We start from the raw sequence: 6,000 nt of genomic DNA on the forward strand, positions 1-6,000 counted from the left end.
AATTTTGAGTGGGAGACAGGAAGCCATTCACTTGGTTTTAGAGGTCATCTCTTAGCCCTGTGAGGGAGTGGTTCCAAGACTCCCCACAGAAACAGTCTATGCATGTTCAAATTCCTTATATAAAATACCATTTGAATCTATCTCTGGTTTCTTCTAATATCTCATACAACGTAAAAGCTTGCACTGTAAAGTTTAGGTTAGAATAAAGACAAGGAAAAATATAATCTATATGGCAATATAGGAAGTATCTTCCTTGAATATTTTTATTCCTAGGTGACTGAATCCACTGATACGGCACTGACAGGTCTAGAAAGCAGAGTGTATTTCACTGACCTTGAACTGCCCTTCAGATCTGAAACAGGGGCCCAGGAGAAGTGTCTCAGGCAAAGAGGGCTCCTAGGAGCAGGACCAGCTAGGGACTGACAAGGGTTAGTGGAGGAAACTCCTCCAGCCCAGTCTCTGATAAGGCCTTGAATTTCAGGCTCTGCAAAAAGAAGCCAGGTTTCTGCCAGGTCGAACCAGCCCTGAAAAACGCCGGCCGTATCTACATGGGTGGAGAAGGTAGCTGTCCACGCAGCTTTGAGCTTGGGTCCCAGGAAGCTTAGAGCTTACGTCTGTAGCCCTAGAGAAGCTTTTGGGGATTGGGATAAAAGTATATTGCTTTGGGAAAGAGGCCCAGAGAGCAGACCTATGAGAATACATCCCAGAGGCAGCATCTAGGAGGGACTGTGGGAGACTCTGCAATCCTCTGCCAGGGCTGCTGGTCCATGCAACCCTCCACAGATTGGGCCACACCAGAGGGGGAAAAGCACTGGTGTCAGCAGGCTGAGTGTAGCCCAAAGACATATTTCCTCTGACATGTTTTTGTAGTCTCCAGAAGTGTAGTGAAAGCTGGGCATAGCCACACATGCCTATAATCATGGCACTTGGGGGACGGAGGCAGTAGGATCAAACGTTCATAGCCAGTTTGGGCTATGTGGGGCTTTCTCAAGACAAACAAACGCTGAGTGTGCTGGTGCACACCTATAAACCCAGAACCTGGGAGGTGCAGGCAGGAGGACCAAATGTTCTAGGTCAGTTGTTGTTTGTGGCAAGTTTTAAGCCAGCCAGCACTACATGAGAACTTGTTTTCTGTTTTAGTTTTTTTCAAGACAAGGTTTCTCTGTGTAATAGCCCTGGCTATCCTGGAACTTTATAGACCAGGCTGGTATGGAACTCACAGAGATTCACCTGCCTCTGCCTCCCGAGTGCTGGGACTAAAGGCGTGAACCATTTAGCCCAGCAGAAAAAAAAAAAAAGGAAATAAATAGTTACTAATTTGGGCCTGGAGCGATGGGTCAGTGGTTAAGAGTACTGACTGCTCTTCCAGAGGACTGAGGTTCAATTCCCAACACCCACATTGCTGCTCACAACTGTCTATAACTCTTAAGATCTGACACCCTCACACAGACATACATGCAGGCAAAAACACTGATACACATTTTTTAGGTTACTAATTCACCCTCAGATTCCCAGTTTCATCTTCAGCTGGTGCTGAGTGACTAGTGGCTGTGATCTTTGGACCAGTTGGAGTGTGCTGCCTCTTCTCGTGAGCCTCCTGCCTCTGCCTCCTTCAGCAAATCCTGCCTCTTCTCATCCTTTCACTATCAATTGTTTCCACATCTGCCTCACTCCGTTCACCTCACCTGCTGGGCTTGCTGCCTGTGTGGCTCCTGAACCTCAGCTGAATTTCTACCGCCTCTCAAGAGTAATTGATCCATTTAACAGACAGATCCTGGCACCATCTCAACAAGAGATTTACGGGCTAGTAAGTTGGTACAGGGGTTAGCTGTGCTGGCTTGGTGACCTGAGTTCATCCCTGGAATCCACATGTTGGTGGAAAGAGAGAATGGACTCCACAAAGTTGTCATCTGTCAGCCACAAGGGTAACATGGCAAGCACAGAACTTCCCATTACACACACAGATACAAGAAAAAGTTAAAAAGTTCCAGCACTCGGGAGGCAGAGGCACGAGGATCTCTGTGAGTTCAAGGCCAGTCTGGTCTACAGAGCGAGTTCCAAGACAGCCTCCAAAGCCACAGAGAAACCCTGTCTCGAAAAACCAAAAAAAAAAAAAAAAAAAAAAAAGAAGAAGAAGAAGAAGAAGAAGTTAAAAAGTTAACAGCCACACGGGTGGCATGGCATGGACGGCACTTCCCATCATACACAGAGATAGAAGAAAAACATTAAAAAGTTGAGACACAAAGCATAGCTTTTGTATTTTGAGATAGGGTTTTCTGTAGCTTTGGAGGTTGTCTTGGAACTCGCTCTGTAGACCAGGCTAGCTTCAAACTCACAGAGATCTGCCTGTCTCTGCCTCCTGAGTGTTGGGATTAAAGGCATGCACCACCATGTCCGACAAGGAGTGGTTTTGTATTTTTGTTGTAGGGACAGAAGCACAGATCTACACACAGGAATAGAGGTAAACTCTAAACACACATGTAGAAGTGCATGGGTTAAAAGGTCACAGATACGGAAGAGTTCTGTGGACTAATTAACAGTTATATGCTCCTGTCGATTTGTTAATTTTGATGTCTTTCTGGAGTTTTATGCTATATCATTGGGAAAAGCTAGGTGGAGAATAAACAAGGTGTCTTGCACTGTACCTATAGCATATTTTTTTAATCTTTTTTTTTCCAGACAGGGTTTCTCTGTGTAGCTTTGTAGACCACCCAGTTTAGAGCTCAAATTCTTTAGCAGGTTGGTAGCCATCAGGTCCCAGTGATAAAATTTTTAAAAAGTATTATCAAGCGATGGTGGTGCACACCTTTAATCCCAGCACTCAGGAGGCAGAGGCAGGTGGATATCTGAGTTCAAGGCCATCCTGACCTACAAAGCAAGTTCCAGGACAACCAGAGCTACACAGAGAAACCCTGTCTTTAAAAAAGTATCAAAGTGGGCTGGAGAGATGGCTCAAAGATTAAAAGCACTGGCTTTCTTCTGGGGGTCCTGAGTTCAATTCCCAGCAACTGCATAGTATCACACAACCATTTATAATGAGATCTGGTGCCCTCTTCTGGTGCGCAAGCAGAACACTATAGTAAATGAATAAATCATTAAAATAAAAAAGTATCAAAGCATATTAAAACCACCCTTACTAAACTTGTTTAGTTCAATACAAAGGCTGGTTGGTTTGAAAAAAAAATACTTTGTACCAGTCAGTATTCCATTTAAGTATTTAGTAAAAGTCCACATGAAGATAGTGAAAAGACACTTAAAAAGGGTAAAGGACATACTAGGTTATACTGAAGCCGGCAACACGATGTCAAGGGACACAGGAAGACGTGGAGGCAAAGGATGGGCAGGGAGGGGGCTCAGGAAGAAGTGCTGGCTATTTTCACTTCTCACTCATTGGCTGGTTATTCCCAACAGCAACATTCCTTACTTCCTAAAGAGAATTCTGTAGCCACACTGAGAACTGGAGAGCTGGGCTGGGAGTGCAGCCCAGGGGTAGAGCAAACACTGCCTGGTTTACTCCAGTGCCCCAAATCCTAAAACCCCAGGCCAGGAAGTCCTCCAGTGCTAGGGTTCAGAGAAGACAGACTAAACTCGCAGACTGAGGCAGGAGACAAAGAGGATTTAAAGTGTCTAAACCTCAAGGTAAATAAATCCCTTTTCACACACCCCATGAAGTGACTCACTTTCTATTTAATAAATGCTGCTTCCTGGAGGCAGCCATTTTACCCTTTCTGGAAAATATGCATCTATATAAGCTTTATTCTTCCCTTACCAAAAGGAGGGGTGCACAGAGAAAAGCTCAGAAATCAGCTGGTTTGAGGTTTTATTTGGTTTGTGGAAAGAAAAACTGTCAGGCAAGTGTGATGGCTCACACTTAGAATCCCTAACTCTGACAGCTGAGGCATGAGGATCCCTGGAAGCTCAAGACCAGCCTGGGGGGCAGAATGAATTCCTGGACAGCCTGGGCGATAGAGAGCCTGTCCTGAACAACAGTAAAGACACAAGTTTCAGTGTTACTGCTAAAATCGTTACCCACCTGGCCTCAGGCCACATGTCATCTGACTGCACATGTCCAATCCAGAATGTCCTCTCTAGCAAAGACTGATATGACCTGCAAATGGCTGGAGTATACAATCATAGCCCAGTCAGCAAGGATAGTTAATCTAATATTTGGAACATTTTGTTTTGGAAAGTCAATGTAAGAGTGCAGCATACTGGGAACCTTTCCATCTTTTTTACTTTTTTAATATTTTAATGTTTATGAAACTAAAGGTCAGTTATCTGTGGAATCATTTATTCCACATCCCCCCAGATGCCGGATTGTAGAACCACCACAGAGAAGAAACATACAAACCTCTGCTTCCTTCACTGGCTATCCGAGGCACATCACCGCCATTACCACAAATCACCTCAGAAGGAACAATAGTATAAAAGCCTGATTCTAGGTAACAGTAACATTCCCTGCACTTGAGTGCACACAGGAAGCATTGGCTTTACTGTGAAATCAAATGTAAGAGGTATGCAGAGACTGTCTATCCATCTGCTGCTGCTTCCCACCCGCTGCCATGGCAGGCTCGCACACGGAGAAACCTACAGGTTTCAGGCTGCAGGACCACACTTTACTCCATCCCTGACCTCTGTTCAAGCCACAGAGCACGATACATCGGAACAAGAGACCACCGTCCATTTTCGTAAGGCCGCTTGCAGGAGAGTGAGGACTCAAATCTGTCAAGCGCTCAGCAGTAGTTCCTGAATGCCTCCTGAATGCCGGGGGTGTGGTAGTGCTAACGAGAATAATTCCACCAAGAACTCATTTGTTCTTTGATTTACAGAACAATTTGTTATTGAACGTCTGGTAATTGAGGCTAGAAATGCTTTGACAAATAGAATATTCTTCTACCACAAGAAGAAACGGCAGTGTCCACTTGGAGGGATAGAGCATGTGATTTAGTCCAGGAAATACACTCTAACCCAGGGATGAGCACAGGGTGCTGGGGGCGGACACCGGCCAGACCAGCGCCAGAACAGCTTCCCCAAGGTGACATTGAAGCTGAGACCTGAAAGAGAGCGGTAGGTGGCGTTCTGGAGAGAAACGGCCTGCGTAGAGCCAGAAACATGCACTGTATTCGGGGACCTGCAGATACTTCAGAATCTATTCAAGAGGTAGGAAGAGTTACATATGTGGTGCATTAAAAATGATGGGATAAGAATTTATTTGCTGGGCAGTGGTGGTACACGCCTTTAGTTCCAGCACTCGGGAGGCAGAGGCAGGAGGATCTCCACAGTATACATGGGGAAGTCAGAAGACAACTTGTTGGAACTGATTCTCTTCTTCTGTGATGTGGGTTCTAGGGATTGCACGTAGGCCCTTGGGTTTGGCAACAGCTGCATGTAACTGCTGAGCCATCTGTCTGGTCCCACAAAGAAAGTTTAAGGTTATTAGAGTCAGATCATTTAGGAGACTGTTGCAGTATTTCACTCATTTATTCATTCAGCTAGTACTGTTCAAGACCCTGAGGTTCTAGATGGTGAACAAGCTAGATACTGTGGCTGGGTCTGTACTCCCATTCTGGTGCTGGGGACTAAGTAAGACCTCACACGTGCAAAGATCTCCCGCTATGTTACACCCAGCCCTAAAGCTTCCACTTGGGTGAGGAAGAGCTACCTTGAGCAAGTGACCAAATAAAGCCCTAAGCAATGTAAGAGATGGCAAGCTCTAAAAAATAATAAATTTAGGGGCTGAGCAGTGGTGGTGCACACCTTTAATCCCAGCACCTGACAGGCAGAGGCAGGTGGACCTTTGTGAGTTTGAGGCCAGCCTGGTCTAAAGAGTAAGTTTCAGGGCATCCAAAACTAAATAGAGAAACATGTCTCAAAAAAACAAAAAATTAAAAGTGAATTCAAGCTGGGTGTGGTGGCACCTGCCTTAATGCCAGCATTTGGCAAACTCTTGCAAGTTTGGGGCCAGCCTGGTCTACATAGTGAACTTTCCAGGACATCTAG

Source organism: Mesocricetus auratus, unplaced genomic scaffold (genome assembly GCF_017639785.1).
Source record: "Mesocricetus auratus isolate SY011 unplaced genomic scaffold, BCM_Maur_2.0 Super-Scaffold_100008, whole genome shotgun sequence".
NCBI lineage: Eukaryota > Metazoa > Chordata > Mammalia > Rodentia > Cricetidae > Mesocricetus > Mesocricetus auratus.